This window comes from Schistocerca americana, chromosome 4 (assembly GCF_021461395.2).
Source record: "Schistocerca americana isolate TAMUIC-IGC-003095 chromosome 4, iqSchAmer2.1, whole genome shotgun sequence".
NCBI classification, from domain to species: Eukaryota; Metazoa; Arthropoda; class Insecta; order Orthoptera; family Acrididae; genus Schistocerca; species Schistocerca americana.
The window spans coordinates 170,808,172-170,822,318 of record NC_060122.1 but is presented as its reverse complement, the minus strand read 5'-3'; the positions used below and the strand labels follow the sequence as shown (position 1 = coordinate 170,822,318).

General features: G+C 38.8%; 1 protein-coding gene across 1 annotated transcript in view; it reads right to left on the bottom strand.

Moving 5' to 3' along the window:
• The window catches only part of LOC124612501 (C-1-tetrahydrofolate synthase, cytoplasmic), a 163,410-nt gene that overhangs the window by 133,930 nt on the left and 15,333 nt on the right, over positions 1–14,147 (bottom strand). The gene's annotated exons all lie outside the window — the stretch shown is intronic.

The window sequence follows — 14,147 nt, the reverse complement described above, 5'->3', positions numbered from 1 at the left end:
AAGAGCACATACCTTTATGGGGATCGTGTTACCTTTTTTAGCGTTACTTCACTCAGATCAGTTCTTAGTAAACAATGGTTCTATTCAAAATAAGCCGCTACAGCAACAGGTGGTTCAGTAACGTCAAAGTTGCTGAGTAGGCTCTCCTATGATTTGAATATCCACCACATTCGAAAAATCTCTCTTATCACGTAGGGCACGGGAGCAAATCTACACCTTGTCTGACCTTTTGATAACCCTTGAAATAACATGTAATCCAACTCAACCAACACTCGCATGCCAACGAGCAGATTTTTATTTCACCAAATCCTTTGACCCCTAGATCCGTATAACAAGTCTGCGGCATCTGCAGTTCTTTTATATAAATTTTAGTTGTAATATAAAAAGTCTTCGGCGTCTGCAGCTTTTGATATAAATTTTATTTGTGTGCATTGCGGAAAAATGTGTCTTGAAAACAACCTGGTGCTTACGCGTTTCAAAAATAAATTTATAAATAGCCTCTCCTAAGCACTCGGCTATTATTACTTGGGAGGAACATTTTTTTTCCTTTTTTTAAAGATCTCATCCATAATTACGCGTGATTTTACAGCTACATCATATTTCTGTACTATGCCGCGTAGATACAACGAATGTGCAAAGATCATCAAATACTGGATTTGCTGAGAAATGACGAAGTGACGTAAAAAATAAATTTAAATGTTATTTAGTCACATTATGTACATTTAGTATTTAAGAATAGCTTGAAGCAGGATTTTTGAACTATTCAATTTAAATTAATAAAATTTTCAACTCATAATTCGGTATAAATACTTTACATTTTTCCTTCAAACTATTTTGATTGTCTTTTTTTTTATTGTGTCAAGTACCTGCAGAAATCGACAGTCTGGCTCAATCAACAAAGAGCAAATAAGGTCGGGGAAAAATCGTGTTGTAAAAAATTTTTGCTCAGTGGGAGAAGGGAGGGTCAGGAAAAACACACTAAAAATCCTGACCAGTGGGGTGTGACCGGGAGGGCTTTTAAAGGTAACTTTTTTTTTATATTTTTCTCGAATAACTCGGAAACATTGGCTCCTAGCGAAAAGGTTTTCCAGGAGAAAATTGAACTTCTTTAAATTTCCTACAAAAAAGTTTCTATTCATTTTTTCTATATGACTAATAGTTTCTGCATTGCAGGGGATGAAGAAATCGCATTTTATTAAACCCATTGTTCTAACAGTATGAAATTGATGTTTTTCTTTGATGAAGTGACCTAAAAGTATTACATTCCATATGTTTACAGAAATTAGGTTGTGAGGATGGACCATGTGCTGTGCTTGGGTGGGTCTGTTGGTAGAGCACTTGCCAGCAAAAGGCAAGATCCCAAGTTCTAGTCTTGGTGTGGCACACAGTTTTAATCTGACACGAAGTTTCATATCAGTTCACACTCAAGAACAGAATCAAAATTACATTCTACTTGCAAGAACATTGTGCCACTACAAGTTCTTTGTAATGGTTTAAAGACTGAGGCAGATCATTTCGTTTTCTAAAAGACTTGCAATTGACATTTGCGCCATCTAAAGTGTTACAGATTATTTAAATGGTTCCAAATACACGCAAACACAAGCACAAAATTTAGTTTAATGAACTATTTTGAGGATTTTGGTCCAGTTTAGGAAGATTTCCAATGTGATACGGGGGGAAATTGTCTTCAGAGTTGACAGCACTGATTGACTTTTGATCATCCTGTATGGCAAGTGTAGTGTTCTGGGGAAGGTGACTTTCTCCACCACGACTTCATTTTACAGTGAGACTATACCTCCCCACATTTCCTGTCCAGTTGTCATATGTGAATAGACAAAATAATTTCACTGAGCACATGCTCATGTAGTAGAGTTATTTAAAGTGTATTGAATGACTACTTATTTGCAATTATAAAGTGAGCTTTTACGTAAAATACATAATTTGTAAATGGGATGTTGTCTTTGGCCTATATAGTGATGGCAGGAAAGAGACTGGACAGATGTGGCATCTTTCTGCTGTTGATCGTTGACAGCTTATTGTAAAGCCATGTAATTGTGACTTAGTCAATTTCTGATGAATTAATAAATGACCAAAAAATTACTGTGCTTCTCTGAGCATCAGCTGTGTTACTGGTAGACTGCACAAACCTTTTCCATTCAGAAACTGCTGGCACTTGGAGAGTGGGCTGTACTGAGAGAAGCCACTTGCCACACATCCACATTGTATCTTATCTTCCAAAAAGAGTGTGAATATGTCTCATGGAACAGTAATCTGCTGTAATGCATTGCTTGACTTAGGTTGAAATATCTGCAATTCTATAGCATCTAGGTGACCAAATTCTGTTGCAAATGGAGACAGTATAAGCCTCTGGCCCTCTTCAGGTTTTGGGAGGGCTGAGGTTGGGTGACATATTTGATACCCCTCAAGCTGTGAAAAATATCCCAGACAGTGATAGTCGAGACAGTGAAATCGACATTGTTGAATGCATATTTACAGCATGTCACCCTTGGAAAATCGTCTTCAGTGTGTTAGATAGTTGACAACTCCAGCTGTTAAGCTTTCTTACATAATAGCAAATAAGTAATCAATAAACTTAAAGTAACTCCAGTATATAGACACAATCCCAGTGAAGTTATTTTGTCCACTCACACAAGAGAAGTGGACAGTGGGGTGGTATAGTCCATCTGTAAACTGAAACGTGAACAGTGTTCATGATGTGGAATTTGTCTTTCTCAGAAGAATACTACTGTTACTGTACAGGATGACCAAGAATCAATTTCCCCTCTAGCAGTGTAGAACAGTATGCAGAGATTTACGTAAGTTCTGTCCATATGCATTACTAGTGTTAGCATTGTTAGTAACTCATATCTGTATTCTATGTAGTGTTAAGGCATAATGTTTATTTTCTGCAAAATGCAAGTCTGTGCACTATGTCTCTAGTTATTCATAAGGCACACTGTGCAGGGTAAAACAACGTTGTGAAACATCTTACAGTTGCTTCTTGTGTCGTAATGCAGTAAATAGAGTGTAGAATTATCTGCTCATTCTTTAGTTTGCAGACCTGCAAAAGAGAAAAGGAGTATGAGCACAATCCCTCACACTTCTGTATCATGGATTTCATACCTCCTCCCTGTCTCACCCCCAGAACTCAATTTATCCCTTCGTACAGCTCTACTGCACTTACATATGGTACATGCATTTAATATTTCTTTTTAACTCACTTTATTTAAAATTAAACATTAATTTATACTTAGAAACTATATTTTTATTAATCATCGATTTTTCTATCCCCTGTAATACAGGAACTATTAGTAATAGAGAAAAATGAATAGAATTTTTCTGTAGGAAATATAATCCAATTGAACTCTGTACTGTGAAACATATTCTGTAGGAGCCGCAATTTTCGTGTTCTTTGAGAAAAATATAAAAAGTTACTTTTAAATGCACCATCTCCCCTAGCACCCCAATGCTCACACCCCACCAATCAGAATTTTTAGTATGTTGTTCCTTTTATCACTGTGTAAAAATTTGCAACCCACCGATTTTTCTCCTGATTTTCCTTAAGTGACTTGACTAGTGCTGCCAGTCAAGATAATGATTGGAGAACGTACAGTTTTACAGGAAAAAGGGGTGTGCTGTGTATTAGTTCGTATCTGTTAGAAAATTTGCACCTTAGTTTATGCAAAATTTGTTTTCTTGATTGTGTCTCGCGGATTACATATGTTGCATGGTTAGCACTCACAGTTTGTCGTGTTGAAGCAATACTTATTAACAGTCAGAAATTTTGTCTGCTTTATGTGTCTAAAGTGTGGTTTCTCAATAAAACTTTTTAATGAGAATTTTGTGTGATATGACACATCTCATATCAATGTAACTTAAGATCCAAAACCAAACTGAATTATTATTACTACGTCCAGCTGTTAGCAGCCTGAGTTAATTGTTAAATCTATATGTGGCTTAAGCACAGATCCCAGTATGTACGTTTTCTGTGATACCCTTCCATCATTTCTTGTGAAAGGCGAAATAATTCTTCAGGGTTCACTATAGGATTTGTTATTAAGCAATTATTATTCGCAGATGACTCCATAAGGAGTAATAATATTTTCATTGTGAAAGAAAAATTATTTCATCAACTGAATAGATAAGTAACTCCCATAAATGGAAAAACTACTTAACACTAGCAGTCCCTCTTCACTGGGAAAACTTCGATTTACTTCGAGAATTGCTTGTACTGTTTAAAACATTATGTTAAATTCAAAATAAGGCAACTACTCTTATATTAAATTAAAAGTGGCAATGCTGTCAGGGTAGAAGCAAGGCTACACTTCCTTCATATTTCAACTTCTTTGAAGTTATGACAATTGGTGTAGTCATTCAGATGCTCTACTGTCTTCACCTCCAGTGCTGTTTGCGTTTCTAGGTTCAAGGTCTGCTGACCTAATTTTTTTGACTAATTTGACTCTATTTTTCTGTTTCTTTCTTTTCGCAACTATTATACACACAAAATGTATTACCTTACATGGACGTATGACTTATTCACATGTTATGGGGTAGCACCCCAGAGTAATCAATTATTTGTAGTTTTCCATAATTTCATGACTTTCACCATTTTTCATACTACTTTCATAGAAACATGGACAGATGTTCCAGTTTTTTCCCCAATAACAGAGGCAGCCCACTTTGTTAGAGTCACTATTTTGGGTTCCTCATCGTGTCTTTCCCTGTTTGAGGTGGTATTTCATTGTGGGTGATACATGGATAGGATAGCTTGATTAGAGGTTTTTGTTGTTTGGGTCCACGATTGACCTGAGCTCATTACGAGCCATTGCGCTTATATTACCACTGATATGAAGACTGAAATAGGAAAAGAGAATGGTAAGTGGAATACTATACTCTCATCATGATTAAATGTAGCTGTTTCTTATTTGGTAATATATTATTTCACATAAACAGATATTTATCGTCTGTTATGAGATTCAGATTATATTTACAAAAAGAACTAATTCAGCTGTTCATTTGTGAACACTTGGCTCTGTAGAATTTACTAACATCTTGAGCTAATGTTATTCAATCCTCTGAAAGTTTTGAAACCATTGATGATATAGTGATAATGTGAACAATATTAAAGTTGAATAAGTGAAGTGTATTTGATGTGCTATTTCAGCAAACGTTCCAGAACGAAATGCTTCTGACAGCCTCACAGTATGCTGAACATAGTTTGAAAAATATGTGTTAAATATGGTTGGCTACAAACGTAAGTGACAGCTAAGAACTTGTTTGCTGATTACAATAGACGTTTTTCACTGGGACATATAAGTGAAACATAGGAGCACTTTCTTCTAAATGTCATGTCTAATGTACTCCCAGTGGTAGAGAATCATAACAAGACGAATAATTGTCCTGCATAACAACCATTCCTAAAAAAAGGTTTTGATAATTCTTAAAACATGCGCCAATAAGTCATAAACGCAACAGTACGTGAAAGTAACCGAGAAAATAGATACAACAGCACATGTGTTGACCCAAAAAGTAGAGAGGATGGCATGAGATCAAATGGGATATGATACAGGGAGATTTGTAAGTGTGTTGAATCGACTCAGTCGTGAAAGTGTCACAAAACGGGGTTAGCAAAGTCTGTAGAACCAACTCCACCATCAATGATCAGAATACAAAACTCCAGAGAGCTATGTCCTGTAAAGCATGATTTCTGACAAGATGTAACCAACTTCATTTCCTAATTAAGACCGTATCAGATGTTTTTCTAATAGTGCATATACTACTTCTTTTTACATTTCTAAGTGCTGTTAGACACTATCCAACGCCATTTTCTTTCTATTAGCGATCAATGCTGACCCTAGTAGTTTTTACAACAATGTCAGAGAGAACCAGTTTCGAACATAGCTGGAGACAGCTTTAACCATCTTGTTTTCAGCTGCAATTTGCATGAAAATGCTGTGAGATGACACAGCCATCTGAATGCAGTTTTGATAACTTTACTTATGTCTTGACTACACTTGTTTTTCATCAACCTTACGAGTTTCGATTTTCCATCATTTTCAAAGGCTACAACATACAACACAAAACTAGTACACTACTTGATCAAAGTACCGGACACCTGGCTGAAAATGACTTGAGACTTCGTGGTGCCCTCCATCAGTAATGCTAGAATTCAGTGTGCTGTTAGCCCACCCTTAGCCTTGATGACAGCTTCCACTCTCACAGGCATAAGTTCAGTCAGGTGCTGGAAGGTTCTTGGGGAATGGCAGCCCATTTTTCACGGAGTGCTGCACTGAGGAGAGGTATCGATGTCGGTCGGTGGGGCCTGGCACGAAGTTGGCGTTCAAAAACATCCCTAAGGTTTTCTATAGGATTCAGGTCAGCACTCTGTGTAGGCCAGCCCATTATGCGGTTGTTATCGCCGTGTAACCACTCCGCCACAGGCCGTGCATTATGAACAGGCGCTCGATCGTGTTGAAAGTTGCTGTCACCATCCCCGAATTACCCTTCAATGGTGGGAAGGAAGAAGGTGCTTAAAACATCAATGTAGGCCTGTGCTGCGATAGTGCCACGCAAAACAACAAGGGGTGCAAGCCCCCTACATCAAAAACACGACCACACCACAACACCATTGCCTCAGAATTTTACTGTTGGCACTACACACGCTGGCAGATGACGTTCACCGGGCATTCACTACACCCGCACCCTGCCATCGGATCTCCACATTGTGTACCGTGATTCATCACTCCACACGACGTTTTTCCACTGTTCAATCGTCCAATGTTTATGCTCCTTACTCCAAACAAGGCGTCGTTTGGCATTTACCAACGTGATGTGTGGCTTATGAACAGCTGTTCGACCATGAAATCCAAGTTTTCTCACCTTCCGCCAAACTGTCATAGTACTTCCAGTGGATCCTGATGCAGTTTGGAATTGCTGTGTGATGGTCTGTATAGGTGTCTGCCTATTACACATTACGACCCTCTACAACTGTCGGCGGTCTCTGTCAGTCGAGAGACGAGGTCGGCCTGTACTCTTTTGTGCTGTACGTGTCCTTTCACTATCACATCGGAAACAGTGGACCCAGGGGTGTTTACGAGTGTGGAAATCTCGCGTACAGACATATGACACAAGTGACATCCAATCACCTGCCCACGTTCGAAGTCCATGAAATCCGCAGAGCGCCCCATTCTGGTCTCTCACGATGTCTAATGACTACTGAGGTCGCTGATATGGAGTACCTATCAGTAAGTGGCAGCACAATGCACGTAATACGAAAAATGTATGTTTTTGGGGGTGTCCAAATACTTTTGATCACATAGTGTATCAGACAATGTGCAAAGATGATACATTTCACCATCGATAAGAGACATATTACAACTAGAATATGGCTTCCTAGCTTACCAGTGCTATGTCAGACACATAACAACATTAGATACATTGTATCACATCAGCATTCTTGATCATGAGACAAGTGCGAACTGCTACCAAGTGAAAATTTTGGAAGCCGAGTGGACTAAACGACTACAAGTGTTGGGAACATGATATATACTGTCGTTTGTTTCTGCTTACAACCACAATTTTCATCGTTATAACGTATAAAAGGATTTAATAAGTCAATTTGGATATCACTTACAATGTATCGCAAGATCTATAAATAAAGCAAAGGATTTGTTTGTTAATAGACAGTTGGCCCCATAGCTGGTCAGTGCGTTTTCCCAATGTATTAGATACAAAACTGTAACACTTTGTTTTTGTAAAGTAATTTCCATGTTGCTTGATGAAATCATTTAATACATTGCAACGATGAAAATTGTGGTCGAAAACAGAAACAAACTGCAGCATGTACCACATGCCCAGCAGTTTAGTCCACTCAGGTTCCCAAATGTTCACTTGGTAGCAGTTTGCATTTGTCTCGTGCTCGATAATGTTGATGTGATACAATGTATAGGGAGCCATATTGCTGTCATTGTAATATATCTCTTATGAATGATGAAATGTATCACATTTTCATATGGTCTAAACCAGTTTTGTGTTGTATGTTGTAGCCTTTGAAAACGAAGGAAAGTCGAAAAGCATAAGATTGATGAAAAATAAGTGTGGTCAAGACATAAATAAAGTTATTAAAAGTGCACCTTGTTTTCAGTGTACACTGAAAGAGGCACCATAAGTGACTTGATGCTTGGATACTTCTGATACGCTAGTAATTAGTCATGGGACAGTCGACTGTTTTTAACAATCGATTGGTCAGTCGATTGTTCTTTCGTTCAGTCATTTTTTTTAGTCAAATGAAACAACTGAGTGATACTAGTCTCAGCAGCCATGTCAACTACCGGTATATGAATGTTTTCACTTATTCACTGCGTTTAAGTGGTTTCATTCAGCGTGAAACAACCCACTGAAAAGACGTTATATGATGTTTTCCCTACATACATACACAATACATTAATACTTGTTCCTTAGATCTTGAATGTGACATTACGTAATGATATGGAATGTGTCACTTTAACGTAAGTAATTCTGAACAAAAAATGTTATATGAGCGTAGGTCTGCAAAATGCTTCGTTAGGGGGGTATGGGTATTGAAAGGAACTTTAATTCCTCAAAAATGGATGTGCACCACGTGTATGTATGCGAAATACAACTGGACCGTAACGTGATTTTCTTCAAAACAATGTTACAGAGAAGTATAGTTATGTTACAAATTTTTACATAATGTTTATCTACTTTGCATTTAGTACATAATGCATTACAACATGCACGTTACTTGTATTCAGTTAAAAACGACGTACCAAGACCTTTACAAACAGCTTTAACACTTGTTGTACAGATATTGCGCAGTTCAAAGAACAGGTTCAAATATCCCGCCACAAACGTCACACTTCTGCGCTCTATCGATAATATGTTGTGTTGCTTGTTCAGTTGCCTGTGATTGGTTCCTAATCAATTCAGAAGCGTCCTTGATGCGAAGAAGCAGTTCATCTCGTGTATTTGCCTTCACTTTGTGCACCTCTGATTTCATCCAACCCCATAAACAAAAATCTAAAGGTGTAAGGTCAGGTGATCTTGCAGGCCAGTTAATAGCACCGCCATGGCCTATCCAGCGATGAGGGTAGATGCAGTTGAGATGGTCCCTCACATGTAAGGTAACATGTGGAGGGGCACCATCATGTTGAAAGTACATTCCAGTTCTCTTGGCTGAAGGAATGTCTTCCAGTAGTTCTACAAATGAATTTTCCAAAAAATGCAGGTACCTCTATCCCGTCAATCGCTGATTGATAATAAATGGACCTATCAAAAGGTTACCGATCATGCTGCACCAAACTTTTCTTCTTTATATATCCTGAAGGGAACCGTTGCGCTCACCTTTGCACCCCTGACAAGAGCTGCAGTACATCCAAATTTACTTGGATTGGTCCTAGTTTTGAGGGCTTACAGAGGCATTCTGGAGGGATTCCTATACAACTGTCCAGGGTAAACTCAGATCTTTTTTGTCCCTGTGGAAATTCGATTCACTGGAAATAAATTGTAATAAACCTTAGTTAAAATTCATTAAGGGAGGTCCTAACTATCGATAGTTGCTCCATTTTAGTCTACGCAGCAGCGAGCATGCTTAGCTGCCTTGCTATCCACATACAGTATGTTCTAAAATTGTCTTTACAACCTTGATCAAGTATATTTTAGGAATGGGAATAGGTAGAAAGGTCTGGTTTGTGACATAATGTACTCATAGATCTAGGGTTGGTTTTTTCCTCATTTCGCTGGCCGGTGTGGCCGAGCGGTTCTAGGCGCTTCATTCAGTACCCTCTTTATTCCTCTGGACAGTCAGTTGCATAACAGTTGCACGTCTATTCTCCCATACAAATCTCCAGAGTCGTCGTTCATCTCTGTCACCTATGGCCCGTGGTGTAGCACAATTGCCTTGGCACCGGTTTTGGATAGCGCCATTTTGCTAAGCACTGCATAGTTTAACCAACGTGGCACGTGAACACTTTGCAAGCTTAGCCGTTTCGGAAATGCTTCCATCCTTGGCCCAGAAGCCAATGACCATCAGGTAAATCGTTCCATTTCCGAGTTACGAGTTACGGCGTCCCCCCGGCACACTTTATATACCCTCTACTACTGGTGCTGCCCCTGACGTCTGTGAATGGTTATTGCACTTAGGTGGTCGTCACGTTAATGTGAGTGGATCGTGTACATCGACTGCAGACAGGACACTTCGCCCTGCCCCCCCAGGTCGGTCGCTGTGGCTGAGCGGTTGTAGAGGCATCAGTCTGGAACCATGCGGCTGCTACGTCACAGGTTCGAATCCTGTTTTGTGCATGGATGTGTGTGATGTCCTTAGGTTAGTTAGGTTTAAGTAGTTCTAAGTTCTAGGAGACTGACGACCTCATGCTAAGTCCCATAGTGCTCAGAGCCATTTGAACCATTTTCCTAATTTCCTTGTGTTAATTAATGACTGACCACCCTCCAGCAGTCGGCGCAGTGTTTTGAATGTTTTGTACAGACCATATCTAGTTCCTGGGAATCCCATAACATTTTTTTCTTCAGGCAGGACTCGCACGAACTGTGAGCTTGAGTGCAGTAATAGCACACTTCAATAAGGATATCTAGGCTGGATATAGAACTGGAATATTGCTTAGATGACAAGTGTGCTACAGGTGGTGCAAGAACAAAAGATAATCATCTGTCCACCTGTCCCCCTTTTTTTATGTCAGTCAAGATTTTTCTAACTCTGTCCCGAATTTTTTCAAAAGTAATTTTGGATCCCCATTTGTCCCAGATTTAACAATTATGAAACGATTTATCCAAAATTGTATGTTCATTTCAACTGTATCGGTATGCTGTTACTGAAAAGGTATTTTCCCAAATGAGAAATGTATGGAACAGTGACAAAACACAGTTAGTTGTAGAAACTAAAAAAGCAATGTTAGTGACTAGAGTGAATTATTATGAAATGTCAGCTAAATGTTTTCATAAGGTTGTTGAAGAATACAGACATGCTACAGAAAATTTACAGCACTGATAAACACTATATGACTGGTCACAAACCTTCAACTTAGAAGGGACTAACAAAATATAAAGTAATGTACTTTTTGTAACAAATTAAAGTGATAGTTTGCATTTATTATGTTCAGTTCAAACTTCTTTGTAATATTAAAAAATTTTAATGTGTCCTGGGGACTCTAGAAAATATGGCACCGTAACACCCTGAACACTGTTGCGTGGCTACTAGAACCATAGATGTATATCGATATTATGCCGTAAACCACGCTTTTCTACCTATCCCCATGCCGTAAACCATGCTTTTCTACCTATCCCCATCCCTTACATACATGTGATCAAAGTTGTAAAGACAGTTTTGGAGCACACTGTAGTTTCCATACTTCTTTACTGAGACAATGAGAAGCCACTGGCAATAGGTGATCACATACACTGCGCCGCTAACCCCATCCACCAGGCAACTGAATGTCTTAAATGACATTTGCCTTCTAATCATTGAGCTGTATAAAACTGATTTTATTTTCCTTACTGCAGTTTAGTACTATCTCTGAATATGAATGTCTCTATAATGCACTTTCACAAATCCTTGTTACTCTCATGTGTAATTTATATCGCTGATCAGTAGGCTGGCTGGCATTGTTAGCATTGAAACACAAAGAAGGAAACTTTTCTCCTCTCGTGTCCTTGTTCTCCATGGAACGTCGTGTTCATCAGCCAGCTTATCGTCTACAGACAGTCTAAGTTCGGGAAAATAATCTGATTAGACTCACATGTCCAGTTTTCGAAGTTTTTGTCTGGGGTTGGCAATTTAAGTGGTGGCAGAGCTATCCCAGTGATATGTCAGGTTAATTAGCTATGTGCTTATGGCATCTAGAAGAATTTAGTTCACAACAGTATATGAATCAATTTTAAATGATGAAAAGAAAAATTACTCCATTCAATTCATAATTAAATGAATATGTATACTGCTTATGTTAACTTTGGCATACTCCTGAGATATGTCTTCACTCACGACCACCATCTGTCACTATAATGCAGCACTGCTTTAGTTCAGCTAATTAAAGTATGGCGGGCTGGTTTCACTCAGAAGAATGAATGGATAGGTTGGTCAGCTAAAACACTGAAGAGTTGTTTCAGTTAAAAGAATGAATACATTGTTCAACTGACAGGAAAATTACTGATTTTTTCACTTGGAAAGAAAGACTGAATAATTCAGGCAACATGCAAAACTACAGTAGCGTCGAATCTTTTCATTCGATTACACCCACTGACCGCTTTCACTAGAAAAAATAAATGAATAACAATCAAACTGACAGGTAACACTACAACCGACTCACATGATTGTTTTCATTCAGTTTCTCCCACATACTAGTTTCATTCAAAAGAATGAATGTATAGTCTGATGAACTAAGCCATTGTTTTCATTCTGTTGCTCCCACAGACAGGTTTGCCTTGAAACAGTGAATGAGTAGTCCAACCAATTGAACTGATTGTTTTCATTCAGTTGCTCCCACGGGCTAGTTTCGTTCAAAAGAATTAATGAATAATTCAATTGATATCTACAACTACAACTGAATGAGTTGATTGTTTTCCAACAATCGAATAAACCGATTGTTTTCATTCGGTTGTTCCCATCATTACTAGTAATGACTTCACAGAAATTCTGCTATGCTAATGACATGGCAGTAACCATCCCAGCCATTCCTGAGATGAAGGACAGTGCACCTTGGCAGCGTATTTGGAACAGCTGAATGAATATTATAAGAAATGGCTATCATGCCAGAATCCATCTAAAACAGAAATTAGTGCATCCCACCTCAGAAATCACATAGCAGGATGTTCCACTTTTGAAGAAACAAATATATCATAGCAACTACTTTTGTATTACATTTCCTGATATATAAAAAACACTTGTAGCTGACTGGGCAAAAACTAAGGACTAGAAACAAAATAATAAGGATATTTGCGCGAAGAGCATGGCGAGTGTAAGTAGATATGCTACTCGTAGTTTCCAGAGTACTTAACTGCCGAATATTGTGCACCACTAAGGTGCAGGAGCAGGCATATAAAAAATAGATGTAAATCTAAATGAGAACCACTTAGATAAGGCTCCATGACCTTGGAGACACTTTATCACCAGACTTATGTCATCAGGCCACAATTAGAAATCAGAATAAGCTCCATGTTTGTATACATCCAAGAATATTTTCAATTCACTTAGTACTGGACAACACTCGATGCTCCCCCTCATAGACCTATGTGTGAAATTGACGTCCTGTTGCAGTGCCAACCCTTACTTCTGGAGGAAGCATAGAAAGCCATATACAAGTTGAACAAGCTTTCTACTGATAAAAAAAAGACGTATCATGAAGGAATTATTCGAATGGGTGGGAAATTAGTAGATGTGATGTACATATACAGACAAAAAATGATAATTTCAGGAAAATTCTATGATTTATTCAAGAGAAAGTGCTTCACAAATTGAGCAAGTGAATAACGTTTTGGTTCATTTCTGGATCTTATACAAGCATTTATCCGGCTTGGCATTGATTGGCAGAGTTGTTGGGTGTCCTCCTAAGGTATATCACGGCAATTTCTGTCCAGGTGGCCCATTAGATCGTAGATGGTTGGGGAACCCTGCCCATAATGCTTCAAACATTCTCAGCTGCGGAGAAATCCAACGGCCTTGCTGGCCAAGATAGGATTTGGCAGATGGGAATTAACTTACTGAAATGTAAGTCCAGGATGGCTCTCATGAAGGGCAACAAAACGGGTTGTAGAATATCCTCAACATACTTGTGTGCTGTATGGATGCCACAGATGACAACCAAAGGGGTCCTGCCATGAAATGAAATGGCCCCGCAGACCACCACTCCTTGCTTGTCGGGCTCTGTGGGAGGCGACACTCTGGTTGGTATTTAATTGCTATCTGGGGCGTCTGCAGACACGTCTTCGGCTTCGAATCTCATTGATTGGGTTAGAACTGTCTTCAGTGATAAGTCCCGCTTCGAACTGAGCTCATATGACCAGCAAAGACGTGTCTGGAAATTACCTGGACAGCAGTGGAATACTAACCTGACTGTCGTTCGCCATACTGCCTGATAACCAGGAGGGATGATCTGGAATGCAATTTCTTTTCGCAGCAG